The 17,622-nt window shown below is 45.9% G+C and overlaps 1 protein-coding gene across 1 annotated transcript in view; it reads left to right on the top strand.

The window, feature by feature from the left end:
- The window catches only part of PIK3AP1 (phosphoinositide-3-kinase adaptor protein 1), a 140,662-nt gene that overhangs the window by 60,663 nt on the left and 62,377 nt on the right, over nucleotides 1–17,622 (top strand). The gene's annotated exons all lie outside the window — the stretch shown is intronic.

Raw genomic sequence — 17,622 nt, forward strand, 5'->3', positions numbered from 1 at the left:
AATTAAGGGGTGAGACAATTTCCTGTTTACCTCTGACTTACACACTAAAAGCCTCAAGGCACAAAGGCTTGCAGGTCCTCCCAGCCGCCCCCCCCCCCCCCCCCCCCCCCCCAGCAGCTAGTAGTTTATGTAGTTAGCCTTATCTCATTCATTGATTCATACATTCATGCAAGAAGCATTTATTGATTTCCTACTATGTTCTAGGCTCTGGGGATACAAAGATGAATGTCAAGGACTGTGCCGTGAAAGAAATCATGGTCTAGGGGGAAACAATTCGGGCCCAAGAAAAACAACACTAATTGCTAATGACTATTGAGTGGTTACTCTTTGCCACTCTTTTAAGCATTTTATGTGAATTAACTCATCTTATGCTTCCAACTCGTGTGTGAGGTAGGTGGCATTCGTGCTGCTGTTTGTATTGGGGGGACTGAGGCACCAAGGGACAGATAGTGAGTGACCCAGCTGAAGTTGGTATGCAGGTAGACTGCCCCCTGCCATGATCCCTAAGCCGAGGCAAGAGGCAGGACACCAGGAAGTCCAGGCTTCCGTTTTAGTGGAAACTCTTGAGTCGAAAGCAACGTGGTTCCCGCTTTTAAAATCCCCATCCTTTGCCACAGTAAGAACAGTTGCCCGGGGCAATCTGATAGGTACAGGACACCTGTTTCATTTGAAGAATTCAACGCTCACTGATCCAACCTGGAAGTAGCCCTAGTCTGTGCTGGAGCTAGTGTTCTTTCCCGTGTCTTTGGCTACGTGAAACATCCCTGGCCTGCTGGACACGCCTTTCTGGGGCCACATTTGTTTGGCTAACTCGGCTACCCAAAGCAGAGCGGCATTCCTGCTCAGTTCTATGGGTAGAATCAGTCAGTAAATGATAGCTAATCATTCAAAAATGATAGTTAAGAAAATCACAAATATGTGCACTAAACCCGCATGGAAGGAGTACACCCACCTGCGTGATGCAAGAATTGTAAATAATAAAAGTCAAGAGCAGAAGAGGGAAAGGTATTAGAACTTAAATTCTGAGCACCCAGATTGCCGAAGGCAGTGGATGATAGTTAGCCTCAATTGAATTCCCTCAGGCGATTGATTCTCATTCACGGCCACCAAGTTGATACTGATTCATAGGCAACCCTACAGGACAGCGTGGCACTTTGAGTGAGTTTCCTACTGTAACTCTTTACAGGAATAGAACCCCCTTCTTTCTCCCGAAGAGCAACTGACTGGTAGTTTCAAACTGTGCACCTGTATGAATGGCCTGGCCCTCAAATCAGAAGGCAACGGGAAGTGGAATTCTGCAGATAGTGTTAAAATTGAACATACGGTCATTTGTTTTCACTTTGGACCCATTTTTAGTTTCTTCTAGTTTCTATGATCTTCTGCTGTCTTGGATTGAGATTTTTCTGTGTTGTATTTTCTTGTCACTGAGTGTGTGTGTGTGTGTGTGTGTGTGTGTGTGTGATTTCCTCTACATGAAATCCAGGATAAGTAATCCATAGGGATAGTACCTAGATTAATAGTTTCTTAATGTATGGCAGGGGCAATCGGGAGCTAATATTAATGGGTACAAGTGAAGAAAATATTCTAAAATTGATTGTGGTGATGATTGCACAACTCTTTTCAATATATTTAAACCACTGAATTGTATGGCAGGTGCATTATGTGCCAATAAAACTGTTTAAAAAAAGCACCAGTACTTAACTTTGCCTCGTGCTTTTCCATTTCCAAAGTACTTCTGCGTTGATATAATGTAATCCCATTAAGCCTGTGCAACTGGCCAGGCGGGGACAAGCATTTCCATTTGAGGAGAGGAAGTTGAAACTTAGGCGTCTCAAGATAGCCTAGTAAGTGATGGCAGAGATGAGCTTGACATAGGACCTTCTGAGGCTCGGTGGCATGTTCTGTTCCAGAACCCTTCAGTAGCTGCATTTACATACCTAAGAAATAGAAAATCTCTTTGGAACCTTGCCCTGGTAATCCACGCTTTGGGCGCTTAGCCATTCCCAGGTCAAAGGAATTTTGTTTTGCTGTTTGGGGTTTTGCTTGGTTGTCTTTCGCTCATAATCACTTAAGCAGAATACGTGTTTCCTTTCAAGGAGAAATGTGTTACCACTCATCCTGACCACACTGTGAAGCGGGGCAGATTCGGTCAGGAGTGTGAGATTGAAAGTTACCCTTCTTAGAAATAGAAAGTGAAATTAATCGGTCCCATGTCACAGCTTCTCTGGGCCAGAACGCTAAGGGTCAGCAAAGGTAGGGGTAAAGTAGATACCGTTGTGACCTTCCCTAGCGTGGTAGAGAGACAAAGGGACCGTTTCCTATGCTTGGTGTTTGAACCAAGACTTTCCTTGGGCCTCTCAATTCTTGCCTGGGTGAAAATAAGCCTAGGCCTGCCCCGAACAAAGCCCATCTGTTTGTCCTCCCACCGATAAATCCAGACATCACTGTCTGTTTAGATTAGAATTGATTTCTGACCCAGGAAACCAAGAGGAGCCTTTAAAAGACTAGTTATTAGCGGCCTCATTACAAGCCTGCATGGTGCCATTTGAACCAAATTTACATCGAGAGAGGAAGGCGTTTATAAGTGTCGGAAAGAAATGAGGAAAGAGGAAGCCTTTCACAGGGCCTGTGGTCTCTCCTGCTGTCAGCAACATAGGGACTTCCTGAACGACGAAATAGGGGCCTGAAGGTCTCTAGAGCTGGGTGCCTTGGGTGGGGAGCCTTTCCCTATGGGGGCCTTTGAGGTGCTTCTCCAAGGACCCTGATAAACTCGGTCAATGGAGCTTTCCTGGGCGCAGTAGAGAATTCCTTTCTTGTGTTTACTGCCTGGGCTTGAATGGAAGCGGTCCCTTCTGGAACTCATGCACCGTTTTGGGGAGGAGGCCCATTGTCACAACCCTTTATAGGTTTCGCCCGGCGACCGCGTGAAGGGAACCGCATTCTGTGGCCGGGAAGCAGCTTGCACGGACGTCATTTCCCATTTGGTCATGCTTCCTGGGAGCCACTGGTTCCCACTTCAGGCAACTACTTGCAACCAGGAACCCTGGGTTCTGAGTGGGGTTCGACGGTCAAACCGGCTGCTTCTGGCTTAGAGCCAGTGTGTTACCTTCCCCTGGCCTTTATTCACCTGCAAGATGGGCGTGGCCACATGGATCACACACACGAGAGCAAATGAGAAAGTTCTAAGGTGCCGGGTGGTGAGCGAACTCCACGTTCACGCGTTGCTTTTTATGATACTGGTGTTTTATATTTTTTAAAAGAGAACATTTATTAAGTCTTAAAAGAGAGAAAGCACACAAAGACACCACCCTCTCAACCGGAGCAGGGAGACCGCCAACACAGGGTTGGCATGGCGTCCCAGTGCTCTGCTTCCGGGATGAGAACAAAGCAGCTGGGCTCCACCCATCACGAGCGCTTCCTCGTGGTGGCTTTGTAAGAGGGCTCGTGGCCAGTGGTGTCACTGGGGCGGAGGGGGTGCAGACCAGCAGGTGTCAGTGACAGAGGGGTGACTATAATGAATGACTATAGAATCTTGGTGTAGTGTTTCAGTCGGAATGTATCATTTTTAATCAAAGCATCCCTGTAGTTAGTTATAACAAGAAAAACAGTTTCCATGAGCAGCTCAGCTTTCAAATGTCTCAATAGACTTAGGAGGCTAAGGCTATGCTAATTTACTTTTTAAACCTTCTAATTGACAGTCTCTAGTACCCCATCATATGGCGCTTTGAATCCAGTGGTTTCCTCTTCAGGCCACAAGTGAGCAGTGTTGTTTTGTTGGTGGTGGTGTTTTTAGGGTCGATGATTTTATCACATTATCTGGTGTTGCCATTACAACAGGGCAGTGGTAATGAGACAACCTAAATCAATTTGCCAATCTGTATCACTAACTTTTTTGAGATGAGATAGTAATTGAAAGAAAAGATGGCGGAAAATTTAAAAAAACAAAAGAGCTCCCACTCAGTTATTAATAATGTAATTCAAAGAAGAAAGATTGTACAAAACAATTTTGTTGTTAGTATTCATATAATCTAAGGAACAGTATGTCTAAGAAATGTATAACTATCACATAGTATTTGTGACTAAAGTTGATAATAAACATTGCTTAGGCTTCGCTGGGATCTGGTCTAGGAGGCGACCCTTGCGGGGAGGGAGGCATGACTGGGAGGAGATGGGAGGGGCTGCAGCCCATGTTTTCTCATCGGTGGACAAGGGTGAGCGCACGCTCTCTTTGGTTGTCATGGCAGCCTGCACCAGATGCTATTTTTGCTCGAGCTGAAGAGCAGGTAGGTTGGGTTGGGGCGGGGAAGGGAAGACAAGTCATCTTTTTGCTTAAAAAACGAAACACAACAGCCGGACTCGGAGTAGTTCACGTCGAGGACCTGGGGGGGCTAATGGTTTTGGAGACCTCTGGTCTCCTCTCTGCTCCCTCTTTTCCCCTCCACCCTGATGAGGCCCAGGTCAATTGTCTGGTGAATGAAGACAAAAACTATTCCTTGCCCACACGAGCTGGAAATAGACTGGGCAGATGTATTGTAGGCTCCTTCACCCCCAGCCTTCCACCCAGCATGACAAATCCACTGACGTGTACTGTCAGCGAGTGGCCTCAGGAATCCACAGCTGGCACCGAACACCTGGATGGCAGTGCAGGTGGGACACGACAGGTGAGCCTGCAGCGTTGATTGCACTGGAGGAGGTGTCGGGTGCTTCAGGGCAATCAGTTTTCCTCTTGACCTCCTTATCGTTGTTTACCATGAGTGGTTTACCAGAAACACTTCCCCCCCTTCCCCCCCGAAACTTATTTAAAGTCTGAGTTGGGTGTGCACGCATAGGATCTCTTGCCTTTTTGGCACTACGAGGATGATGATGATAATGACCATGATGAGGGCACTGGTTGGATTCGTGCCATTGTAATTAACTCACACTATCAGCTAATAAATGACGGTCACCTCCTCCCTTCCCTTACTGACTTTATTGCCAGTAAGACATCTTAGTGGCATTCACAGAGAAGGGAGGAGACGGGTTAAAGAACACCCAGCAGTCTGCACACCTCATCATTTGATGACTGTCTTTGACTCTAGAGCTAGTGAGTGACTTGCAGGCTGGGCATACTCGTCCCACGTTGTTGGGAGCTTCGTAAATGACAGTGGCTAGTTGGACAGGAAATCTGGTATCCATTAACCAGAGTGTGTGAACAGGGGTAAGAAGACCCACGGGTGATGACTAAAATGAAAACGCAGCCTTCTTGTTTGCCAGGAAGTTGGGGAGATGGGGGGTCTGTTGAAAGTCAAGATGTGACTCCCACCATTGCAAGCCTCTCACCCTCCGCCCTGTGAAACCCACAGGCACTGCAGGGAGCCAAAGCGCCTTCTTGTGAATCTGTGCGTTTGGAATCTGGTGAGAGGCCTGCTCTGAGCCTTCCCTTGGAGACTTCTCAAGACCTATAGCAGAAGCAACACTGGTTTTCTGAGCTTCTAACGAGTAGAAATAAAACACACTGTAGGAAGAACGGCTGGTCTACTACTTAAGCATGCTTTTCTGAGCACTTTGGAAACCATGTTGTGGTGGACTTTCAGGCTAATTATACACCGTATTTCTTCGTGACCGTGCAGAGCGCAGGATGTCGGCCTGGTGACACTGGGTTAGCGTCTGGGTTGTGCTGCGTTCGAGCTTGAGGGCAGTGCTTCCTGTGGTGTGATCAGCCCTCCCCTTCTTCATTCCGATCAGGCTTTACAAAAGCACAGGCATCCTCAACTTGCATGTCGGCAATTATTTTTTTTTAAACAGATAAAATTCGGTTAACTTTTAGAAAGACAGAACCATATTTTCTAGCTCAGAATTTCCTGCTCCGATGAATGCCGCCCGTTTTTTTTGCAACCGTCACTACTATTTTTTCCTCCAGCCATTTCCATTACCTTAAACAAAAACTCTGTGCCCATTAAGCAGTAACACCCTCCTGAGGTTTTCTGCTGGCACAGCTCTTAGATAAAGACCAAACATCTCTGTATGGCCTTCAAGATGCTCCCAGGCACCCAGGCTCCCCTCTCTTCCCTCCTCCCAACAGAAGGTGCCCCCCATGCTTCCTGTTTAAACACATCGTGTACTCCCCTGTCGCAGTGCCCTCGGTCAGACCTTTCTTTATATCTGCAGGAAAGCCCTTCCAGCCCCGTGCCAGTATCCTCTGCGCCTTTCAAGGCCCTGCTAGTCACTCCCTTCAGTCTTTATGGGCACCAGAGTCTGTTTCTTATCAACCTCGGTTTATCCCATGGGATGCTTCGCTGTAAAGCCATAGCCGTCCTCATCTGACACTGGACGTTGGGAAGAGGTAGTCTCTCTCCTGTGTGGACCCTTCAGTGTAAGTGACAGTGTACATTCACCCACGGCTCCTGGGGCGTGGGATAGACTTTGAGTGCACCCAATGAATATCTTCTGAAGAAAGAAGTGAATGAGTTAGGAGTTACCTTGTTAATTGAAATAAAGATAGTGTGTTAGTCTGGGTAGACTAGCAAAACAAATCCACAGAAACTCATATGTATATAAGAGAGAGTTTGATATAAAAGGTAAGTATACATTAAGAAAGCATCCCAACCCAGCCCAGTCTGCGCCCATAAATCCGACATTAGCCCATATGTCTGACACTGATCTACAAAGTCCTCCTCAAACTCACAAAACACACGCAATAACACCAAATGCAGGAGGATAGCCGAATCAGTGAGTGTGTAAGCATCTCAGCGCTGGCAGGGGTCTCCACACGGCTGCTCCAGCACCCAGGGCTGCATCGGGGTAGGTCCATGTGGCTTCTCCTCAGAGATGTCTTGCAGGAAGTGAGCCTTGTAAGCTGAGGCCAAAGAACTAAGGCAGCTGCACTTTGATCCGACCTTCAGAGAGCAAGAGACCAGAGAACAAGAAAGGCGAGCTTCACCGAGCCATTTATCTCTCTGCCTTTTGATTAATCCCACATGTGCTTATCGGCCAGGCTGGCACAATAAATCTTAACTATCACAGTAGTGTACTTTTTTGTTTTTCAACAGAGGGGGAGCCCAGTATCCAAATATGGTTTGATTGATTTACTTGAACTTGTCTTCATCCTTCAGAAAGTTTTTCTCAACTTTGCTAAAGGTCTGCTGTGTTGCACGTGGCAGCGTTTTCCGAATCACTCAGACACATGAGCTCACTCAGTTAAGCGATGCTCACCATCTCCGTCAGTTCTTTTCGTGTGGAGCCTCATGTTACCTGTTTGGTTGTCAGGGGTCAAAGGGTCAAGACCACGACCGTCGAAGACATGCTGAGACTTCTTTTAGTGACCTTGTATAGGGTTTCCAGGACTGTAAATCTTTATGGGAACAGCTAGCCTCCTTCTCCACGGAATAGCTGATGGGTTTTGAACTGCTGACCTGGTGGTTTTGTAGGTGTTAAAGACATCCTCTCATCAAGTTTAGTCTTTCTTCTTGGTATTGAAGGTGGAGGAATGGTGATCTCTGCCTTGAAGGTTTGCCGTGTGTGTGGCGCACAGTTTAGAAAATCTTGGCAAAGTGGATGCGCATTGGGTTTGGGGGTTAGATTCCCATACATTGACTTGGAAAACATACTTAACTGTCTGCGGTATTTTCCCCATCTGTACAATGGGGCCTAATCTTACCCATATCATGTGACTGTTGCCAGGTGCCATGGGGTCAGCTCCGACCCATAGCGACGCTCTGGACAACAGGACGGAACCCTGCCCAGTCCTGCGCCACCCTCACCATGTTCTTATGCCTGAGCCCTGGATGCAGCCCCTGTGTCCATCCATCTCACTGAGCATGTCCCCCTGCTTTTTTTTTTTTTTTTTTTGCTGCCCCTCCACTTTACCAAACATGATGTCCTTCTCCAGGGACTGGTCTCTCCTGACGCCACGCCCACAGCATGTGGCTGTGATTGAGTGGAACCATCCCTGCTAAATGTTTTGTGTGGTTCCTGGCCTATAGTAGAAAAGGCTCAGCAGATGACAGTTGTGCTTGTCTGTTTTTAAGAACAATCCTTAAAAAAAAGAACAATCCTTGTACTCTTCCCAAGATGGACCATCACTTTGTAAAGGACGTTGGCTGTCTACACTCTGCAAACTCTTTCCAAGGACGACATACACCATTCTTCAACCCTTCTGCCCTAGCCTTCCCCAGCCTATCAAAAATAGATAGTGCTGATTGATGCCGAGAATTGTGCTCTCGGATCTCAAGAATTGGAAAATTAGAGGTTGCAGCCAGAGGCACCAAGGCATGTGTTGGAATGCGCTAATTTGCCCTGTTGAGATCAGGAGAGGTCACGGTGTACCCAACAAACGTGTCATTGACGAGAACAACTAGGTATCGCTACCGGGTACCGATGCCAACAAAAACGAAAGGGCTTTCATGAGTGGCACGGTCACAATTCCCGACCTGGGAGAGCAAGTCGTGCTGCCTTTCTTTCCGCTGTCTTGGACCTCATCCATGAAAGAGGCAGTGCACACACGCAGCGCAGCCTCTTGACTGCTGTGTGACCTTGACCAAGCCCCTTTCATCCGTAGAGGCACAGTATTCTTAGCTTGCTGGTGGTGGTTAGCTGCCTTCAAGTTGGTGCCAACTCACAGCGACCCTATGCACAACCGAACAAAACCACTTCCTGTTCTGCTCACCCTCACAGTCTCTGCTGTGTTTGAGCCCACTGGTGCAGCTCCCGGGGAGGTCTTCCTCTTTTTTGGTGACACTCTACTTTACCAAACATGTGTTTTTCCAGGGACTTGTCGCTCATGATCCCAGAGCCCTGGTAGCCCAGTGGTTAAGTGTTGGGCGGCTAACCACAAGCTCAGCTGTTTGAAACCACGAACCACTTCAAGGGAGAAAGATGAGGCTTTGTACTCCGGTAAAGAGTTAGTCTTGGAAACACACCAGGGAAACACAACCCTATCCTATAGGTTGCTATGACAATGTGGGAGTGAGTGTGGTCTCTCCTGATAACATGTTCAAAGTAACTGAGACCAAGTCTCATCATCTTCGCTTCTAAGGAGCACTTCACAGGTTGCTAACGAGGCTTCCTCCGAACCCAGTGCTGTGTTCGTTCCTCTTCGTGCAGTCCAGCGTCTTGGTTTATTTGCTCGGCATACAGATGGAATGGAGTAAGTGTGGGGAAAACATACAATCCTGATGTGCACCGAATTACCCATTTGAAGCCACTGCCCCTTGTTTCGTTCCAACAATCGCCTCTCAGCTTATGTGCAGGTTCCACATGAGCACAACCTATGCTGTCCTGGGTTCCCATTATTGACAATGTTGTCTCTAATTTGTTGGGAGCCACCCAGTCCAGTGCCTCCCCAAACCAGTAAAACCCAGGCAAACATACTTCTGGTATTCTCTGCTTTCCGCGGAGATGCACCCAACATCAGGAATGTATCCCTAATTCCATGTTCTCTTCCGAATCTGTCTTGGATTCCTGGTAGTTCTCTTGTCAGTATAGTGCTGTGAGTGTTTCTGAACTGTGTTCAGCCTAATTTTACTTACATATGATATTAATGATATTTAAGAAATACTGTCCACATTCTGTTGGATCAACTTTCTTTTTGCTACACGTTGTACTGCAGGTTAGGTGAAGGTTTACAGAGCGGATATCAGTTTTACATTGAACACTTCATACCCATTTTGCTTGAACTCCTCCATTGCAGTGCCCCAGTGTGCCATCCCCCATCCCCCCACCCCCCACCCCGTGTTTCCTGTTTTGCTCCTTCCTTCCCGAACCCTCCACGCTGTGCCCTCGGATCAATGCTGCCCTTTTGATCTTAGGAGCTCAGGTGGTGTAGTGGTTACACGTTGGACTATGAACCTCAAGGTCAGCAGTTTAAAGCCACCAGCAGCTCTTAGGGAGAAAGACAAAAATTGCAGTCTCAGAAGCTCACAGGGACAGTACTAACCTGTCCTATAGGGTCACTATGAGTCAGTATTGACTCAGTGGCAGTAAGTTTGGTTTTTTGATCAAAATGGTTGACTTAACTCAGGAGTGAGTGAGTTCAGTTTCACAGCTAAAAGGTAACTAAGAGCCATAGTCTTGGGGGTCCCACCAGTCTCTATCCGACTAGTAATCCTGGTCTCTATTTTGATTTGGGGTTTTATTCCACATTTTCTTCCCATTCTATCCAGGATTTTTAATTGGACCACCTTTGATTGGAATAGGCACACCTATGGATCCCTTCCAATCAGGTCCTGTCTTCTACATTTCTTGGCATAGATGAGTAAGTACTTCCAGCAAACATCTCAACTGGTATTCCATCAATTTCTTTGTTCTTTTTGTTGCTATTTTAATGTTTTTTATTAGGAACTCTACAAATATCTAGGAAGATAAGTAAGTGTGGTACAATGACCTATGCCCTAACATGAAGAACTTTCTTTCTCTGTCTTGTTTCCCTTCACAGTGGCCTGCAAACCACAGGAGGCAGCGATTCCAGGCCGTTCCCTCTTCTTTTATTACCTGCAGCAGGATTTCTGAATCAGTGTCCCACCCTCCAGTCTTCTCATTTATACATCAAATTCATTTTCCGTCCACTGTTTAGAGGGAGCGTATTTTTTTTTCCGATCCAAGTGAGTTTTTATAAAGGATAGAAGTTTCAGGTTTTATAGTTAACTGAATACGGGACTGCACCCTCCCACACATGGTGACTTGAGGGGGGGCGGAGATAGAGAGAGAGAGAGAGAGAATGAGAGAGAGAGAGACCGCAGAAAGCGGAGCAGCAGCTGGAAAAAGAGAGCTAGAGGGAGTGTATATTCTTTCTGTTCCACAAAGAGGACTTTTTTTGTGCCCAATAGGATCATAACGCAAGAGGGTCAGTTTCTCCCGAAGCCGGCTTCTCTCGGTGTTGAAGACGTACCCTGTACCAGCTTGGCTCAACATTTTCACCAGAATGGTTTTGAGATGCCCTTGGCAGAAGAGACCGCAGTTAGGAACATGGCGATCACATCAGTACAGCCTCTCTAACCTGCTCCTCCATCCATTGCTGAAGACTTGTTCTTCACAATGCCTTCAGTTCAGCTTGGACTCCTTCCTTCAGTATCGTTGTCCTTGATCATGTGTTATCTCCTGACAAGGTTAGATGTTGACCAGTTCTTTTTGGTGCAACGACTATGTATTTCTTCTGTCCTTTTCTGACGTTTCTTGGGTTGTTCAATTGTTTTGCCCATCGGATCCTTCAATATGGCAACTCCAGGCTTGAATTTTTCCTTCAGTTCGTCTAGCTTGAGAAATGACCAGTGTGTTTTTCTAACTTCAGGTTTTTGCATATTTCATTTTAATTCTTTGTCTCCATGAGCTGCCCTTTGGAAATATTTGTTCAGCTCTTTGTTTCATGATTTCTTTTGTTCATTATAACTATTCTAAGATAAGTGTCAGAGTTGCTGCTGACATCCATTTTAGTCATTTCTTATCTTTTGTTGTTGTTTTTCTTGTCTTTTTAATAATCTTTTACTTTCTGCATTTATGATGTCCGTGTTGCCATTCCACAACTCTTCTGTCTGGTCTTCAATCACTAGTGTTCAGTGGGTAAAATCTATTCTTTAGATGGCTTCTAAATTCAGGTGGGATATACTGGAGACCTTATTTTGCCTCTCATGGACTTGTTTTCATTGTCTTTCAACTTCAACTTGAACTTGCATATGAGCAATTGATAGTTTATGCCTAGCCTTGTTCTCACTGTTGAGATTCCCTATCTTCTCTTTCCATAGATGCAGCCAACTTGATTCCTGTGTGTTACATCCAGTCAAGTCCATGTGTATATTTTCCACGTATGTTGTTGAAAAGGGGTATTTGCAATCCAAGGTGGTCTTGGGAAATTCTGTCATGCAGTCTTCCACATCATTTCCGTTACTGGGTCACATGTTCCAACTACTCATTCTTCTTACTGATTTCTAACTTTCCTGTTCCAATCACCAGTAAATAGCTGTGTTTCTCAGTTTTGGGTTTTGTTTTTTAGTGCTTTCCACCTGTTCACTCAGTGATACATTAGACAATGTTCTGTTGCCATCCATGAGGTTTTCACTGTCCATATTTTCTCAGGAGTGGATCCGACAGGTCTTTCTTCCCAACCTGTCTCAGTGTGGAAGCTCTACTGAAGCCTAGTCACCATGAGTGATCCTGCTGGTTTTTGAAATCTTGGTGGCATAGCTCTCAGCATCATAGCAGTCCCCACAGGACAACAGATTGACAGCCAGTGTGTTTTCCAGCTATAGAATGGGAATAGGGTATTGATCCTATTTTGTTTTGAGGATTAAATGAAATAAAGACTATGAAGCACTTACCATAATATTTGATAAACAGTAACTTTCATTGTTAACATTATTAATATGAATGTTGGGTCTGTCACCCAGCCCTCTCACCTGGTGTTAGTGTGCCACGTGGCTTGAGTGTGGTGGGCCCAGGTGGATACATATACTATGCATATTTAAAATTTGTGCCTTATCAGACCCAAGAAACATGGGCTCCCTTCTAAAGGGGGCGGGGCGAGTTATTATGAACCTTTAGTGTGGACAGATTCTTTTAATTGTGTTTTCACTTGCGTAAACATATTTAACTTGTTTTTCTTATTATTCTTTTCTGACTCTGAAAGCCAAACAAATGAACACAACACAAATACATACTTAAAATAATTAAAGGGCAAGTTGACTACTCTCATACTCCTTCTAGACGCTGCAGGTTTCTTGAAGCAGCAGCATGGTCAGGTCATGGAGCCCTGGGCACTGATTTTGTTGAGAGCGCTTGCATCTTTCTGGGGTGAGGAGTCTTTGACTCATTCTCCCTTTGAAGGGCAACCCATTGTTCAAGTGGGCACAAATGCCTCCTTTACATGACGGTCTGCTGTATTGTTACATTGGTCTGGTCTCTCCTCATTAGCATGACCTAGCTACCAAGTGATTGCAAACACAAACCCCAGCAAAGGACCTCCTTATCCCGTGGCAGGTCCTGATTGTAGCATGTTCTCATTGCTGGTAGGTGTCGGCCCATCTGTTCCGAAATGTCGTGACTCTGTGGGTTACAGAACAGAACGGCCGCGTCTGCTTCCCTCGGGTGGAATGTTTTCATGGCAGCAGACTCGGAGTCTCAGCTCCTGTGGGGCCGCTTGGTGGGTTCAAGCTGCCAACTTTCCGGTTAGCAGTTAAGCTGTCACAACACGATCATCTGGAAAATCCTTATATTGTATTTAAACCTTTTTCAAAAAATATTTTTTAAGGCAGTTTTAGCTTCCTAGAAAAGTTGTGCAAGAAGTACCAAGAGTTCCCATAGACTCTCTCCTGAGTACTGTGTGTCCTAAGTCAAACATCTTACATTGTTATAACTTACGCATCATTCTTGGTACTATTAACTAAAGTCCACAGTTTGCATTAAACCTCAGCCATCTGTGTGTGTGTGTGTGTGTGTGTGTGCGCGGTGCGCGTGAGCACGTTGGTAATGTTTCCTTGTGCCTTTGGTGAAAGTTTGCACAGCAGGCTAGATTTCCATTTGACAATGTCTGCACAACTTGATATTGGTTGCATTTCGCACAGTGTGTCCACATTCCTTGTGGTCTGACTGCCATTTCCAGTACTCCAGTCTCCCTGGACCCTTATCTCATCTTCGCTTCAGAGTGAATCCTGACCTTTTGGTTTCAGAGAGATGATTTTTTTTCAGAACACCTTTTTGCAGGGTTGTGAATTAATTAACAGAACTCTTCTAACCATCATCTCTGTTATTGCCACCAAAAGACATTTTCCTGATGGGTCTGGATAAGAGGAGTTAGGGGGAGAATAGGACTAAAGGATTCAGTTGTAAGGGATGGTTAATAGGGTTAATTATGATTAAAAAACACCAAAAACAAAAACAAAAACCAACCCAATTTGCTAATCTAGCAAGGAGATTGAATGGTTTTGCCATCCATAAACCCCAAAACCAAATTCACTGCCATAGAGTTGATTCCAATTCATAGTGACCCAACAAGGCTTTCTGAGACTGTAGCTCTTTTACTAGAGTGTAAAGCCTCCGCTTTCTCCCATGGAGGGCCTAGTGAACTGCTGGCCTGGAGGCTAGCCTCAAGATGCACAACCACTGTGCCATCTCAGAAGCAAGAAGGGGGATCTCACTACCATCAAGAAGAGCCAGGAGTGGAATGAGCCCTGGAAGACCCCAAGACTCCTGTACATTGAACCTCCTCTATTTAATGACAGAAAATAACACCAGAAAATCCGCAGATGAGGGGCAGCCGCAGAACCAAGAGCCAGAGCGTGAGACAGAGCAGCAAACTTCTGAGAACAAGCCCTGCTGAGTGCCTCCAGGCAGGGGTCTTGCTTGTGGAGTAGGGTGCCTCCAGGCACTTAATCGGTGAGCTAGGTTTGCTGACCCACTGAGCTAGAGCTGAACACCTTTGGGCTGAGGCTTTTGGTGGACTGGAATGCCCTTTGGGCATTGATCCGCAGGGCTAAAAGAATGTTGAGACATTGCCTGAGGAGGGCAGAGGCCAGGTTGACAGCCTGAAGGACAGAGGCCTGCCTGCGGGCCTGGATGAGAAGGGGCTGCCCTGACTGAAGAACTCTCTTGAGCAGTTCTGATTCTTGTGGTTTTTCAAAAATCTTATCACAATCCATACGTCAATTGAATCTCTGATTCGTAGCTGTAACCTTTTAACTTCCCTGAGAAACCCCATAATCATGAGTATGGTCTGTGAGTTCTGCATGACCGTTGCAATGAATTCTCGAACCCAACTGAGAAGCAGATAGTGGGGGTGGTTGGTATCAGGCTTGGTAAGGAAGTTTGGAGGGTGGAGATGTCAGATCTTTGCACCATAGGAATGAGTCTTGAGCAGCTGATGATAATGATGGTGATTCTCCCTCCCCTTTTTGAAGTCAGGAGATCACGTTGCCTCCACGCCCATTCTATGCCTTTCTTCACGAGTAGCATAGTTATTTTGTGTGCAACTCTGCTGTCTCACTAAACAGTGATCTTAGGGAATAGTTTCAATTCAGGATGCAAAGAGCATCTCTGGCAATAGTCTCAGGAAGTCTTCCGGCCTGATTAATCTAGTCTTAAAAAAACCCAGAATCTGTTCTAGTTTTGCTTCCATTCTGTGACCATCTAGTGTGACCTGGTCGGAAAGGTCAGTGATGGTGACTGAGCGCCAGTTCTTTTGGCTTCAGGATGAATGAGGCTGTGGCTCTAGTCGGCCATCAACCCTGTAGACTTGTTTCTTCAGTGGGATTCTGCTTACCTTCTTAACTCTTTCGCTCTTGACAAGTAGAAAGTAACAGATCTATTTAGAGGACTCCTTACACGACTTTTAAGACAGTGGTTCTCAACCTGTGGGTCGTGACCCCTTTGCGGGCCAAACGCCTCTTTCATGGCGCTGGCCCGATTCATAAAAGTAGCAAAATGACAGTGATGAAGTAGCAACGAAAATAATGTTATGGTTGGGGGTCGCCACCACATGAGGAACTGTGTGAAAGGGTCGCGGCATGAGGACGGTGGAGAACCGCTGCTTTAAGACTTCAAATGCTTCTCAGTTCACCAGCATTTCGTCCTGTGCCTTCAAACCCAGAGAACCGTCTTGGAAGTTGTTTGGTTGTCTGAGGAGTATCGTTAGTTGTATCTTCGGTGACTGTGTGCCTGCACACAGCTATCTGTATTTCCATGTATCAGGACTGTAGATAGGCCTATCTGGTCTCACATTATGTATGCACCTGTACCTACTCATGTACCTATGTGGCTTGTTGGTATCATTGTTGTTGGGTGGCAGCAAGTTGGTTCCAGCTCACGCACAGCAGAGTGAAAGGTGTGTCTGTAGGTGATCGTACACTAGTTGTTTAGTCGGTGTTGGTTACAGTTGTTGCCATCTGATGGGTGTCCAATTCTTTAGAACAGCCATTCTTTCCTTGACCATTTCTCAAAGTCATCACTTACTTGGATCCTGCTGTGCGCACTGCACCTATATTCAATGCCACTTTTCTCATCACCCGAAATAATAGGTATCTAGTCTCTGAAGCATTCTTTCCCTCCCCAGTCCTATGGGTTTTAGGAAAATTTAATGTCTGGTACTCACCATTACAGTATCCTACAGAATAATTTCCCTGCCCTAAAAATGCCCCTGTATCCCAACTATTCATCCCTCTCCTCCCCAGCAAGCCTGTATCGTATTTTCAATAACCATCTAAATGAAAAAAAAAGAAGCCAGGCACTCATAAAAAATATATTTGAGGACTTCTGTTAGATGCTGGTTTGAGAATCATTGGCTTCTATCCTATGTAGATCCCCCAAATATTCAAAGTTGCTCTCAAAATTAACACAGTATTTAAAAAGAGAGAGAAAGAGGAATAAGCAAAACCAAGAACCTGGGCCGCCGTGTAAACAGTGGTGACAATCTGCTGCTCACGGACCTGCCTGGCAGCAAGGCAAAGGCGAAACATGCCATGCTACCCTGCTCTCAATGCCCGAGAGAAAGCAAGCAAATTCCCTGAGGAGGGAAACTTTCTCTGCACAGAATGCAAGGATCGATTTGCACACAGGCCCTTTACAGATTAGAATTTGAGGGAAACAGCTGCAAAGAGAGAGTATGCTACTATATTTTCTCCAGAGTTTCTCTAGAGCTCGTAAAAGCCAACAGGATGTTGTTGTAAAGCACTGAGAATTCGATTCGTATCTTAATAAGATTTACACGGGGGTGTTCCGAGGGCCTTCACTCCAACATAATTACTTGAGTCTCGATGCAGCAAAACCCAAACCCAAACCAAACCCACTGCCAGCGGGTTGATTGTTTTCTCAGAGACTCTACAGAGAGTTCCGCAGAATGGCTGCTGGGTTTGAACTGCTGACCTTGCGGTGAGCAGCCAGGTACTGACCCAACAGGGCCACCAGGGCTCCTGGGGGCCACAAAACTCACTGCCAAGTCAGTTTTGCCTCATCATGACTGTCTAAGACAGTAGAACTGAGGTTCCCAGCCCGTAGCTCTTTACGAGAGAAGAAAGCCATGTCTTTCTCCTGAGGAGCAACGGGCAGTTTCGAGCTGTTGACTCTCCGGTTAGCTGCCCAGCACGTGATCCTTGGGGCAGCAAACTCAGACATCCAAATCCCCTGCCACTGGCTCAGCCCATAGGACAGGGTAGAACTACCCCTGTGGGTTTCCAAGACTGATTTTTTATGCGAGTGGAAAGCTCTGCCTTGGGGCAACTAGTGGTTTCAAACTGCTCACCTTGCAGTTAGCAGCCCCTTGCAGAAGACTGCAAGGTGTGTTGATTTGGATGTTGAGGCCAGGGTTTGAGGGATGGATCCAAGTATTCGGGTGATAACGTTTGGGAGGTCATCCCACTTCGTCAGGTCAGTTTCAATGAGCTTACAGGGGACTTCAGAATGTTGGTGGGAAAATAGAAAGAAAGCTCATGGAATTTTTGCCTTGAGTTTTTTTTTTAAATCATTTTATTGGGGGCTCATACAACTCTTATCACAATCCATCCATCCATCCATTGTGTCAAGCACATTTGTTCATTTGTTGCCATCATCGTTCTCAAAGCATTTGCTTTCTGTTTGAGCTCTTGATATCAGCTCCTCATTTTCCCTCCTCCCTCCCCGCTTCTCCCTCCCTCATGAACCCTTGATAATATATAAATTATTATTATT

Source organism: Echinops telfairi, unplaced genomic scaffold (genome assembly GCF_000313985.2).
Source record: "Echinops telfairi isolate 266 unplaced genomic scaffold, ASM31398v2 ScPeMD7_70;HRSCAF=299, whole genome shotgun sequence".
NCBI classification, from domain to species: Eukaryota; Metazoa; Chordata; class Mammalia; order Afrosoricida; family Tenrecidae; genus Echinops; species Echinops telfairi.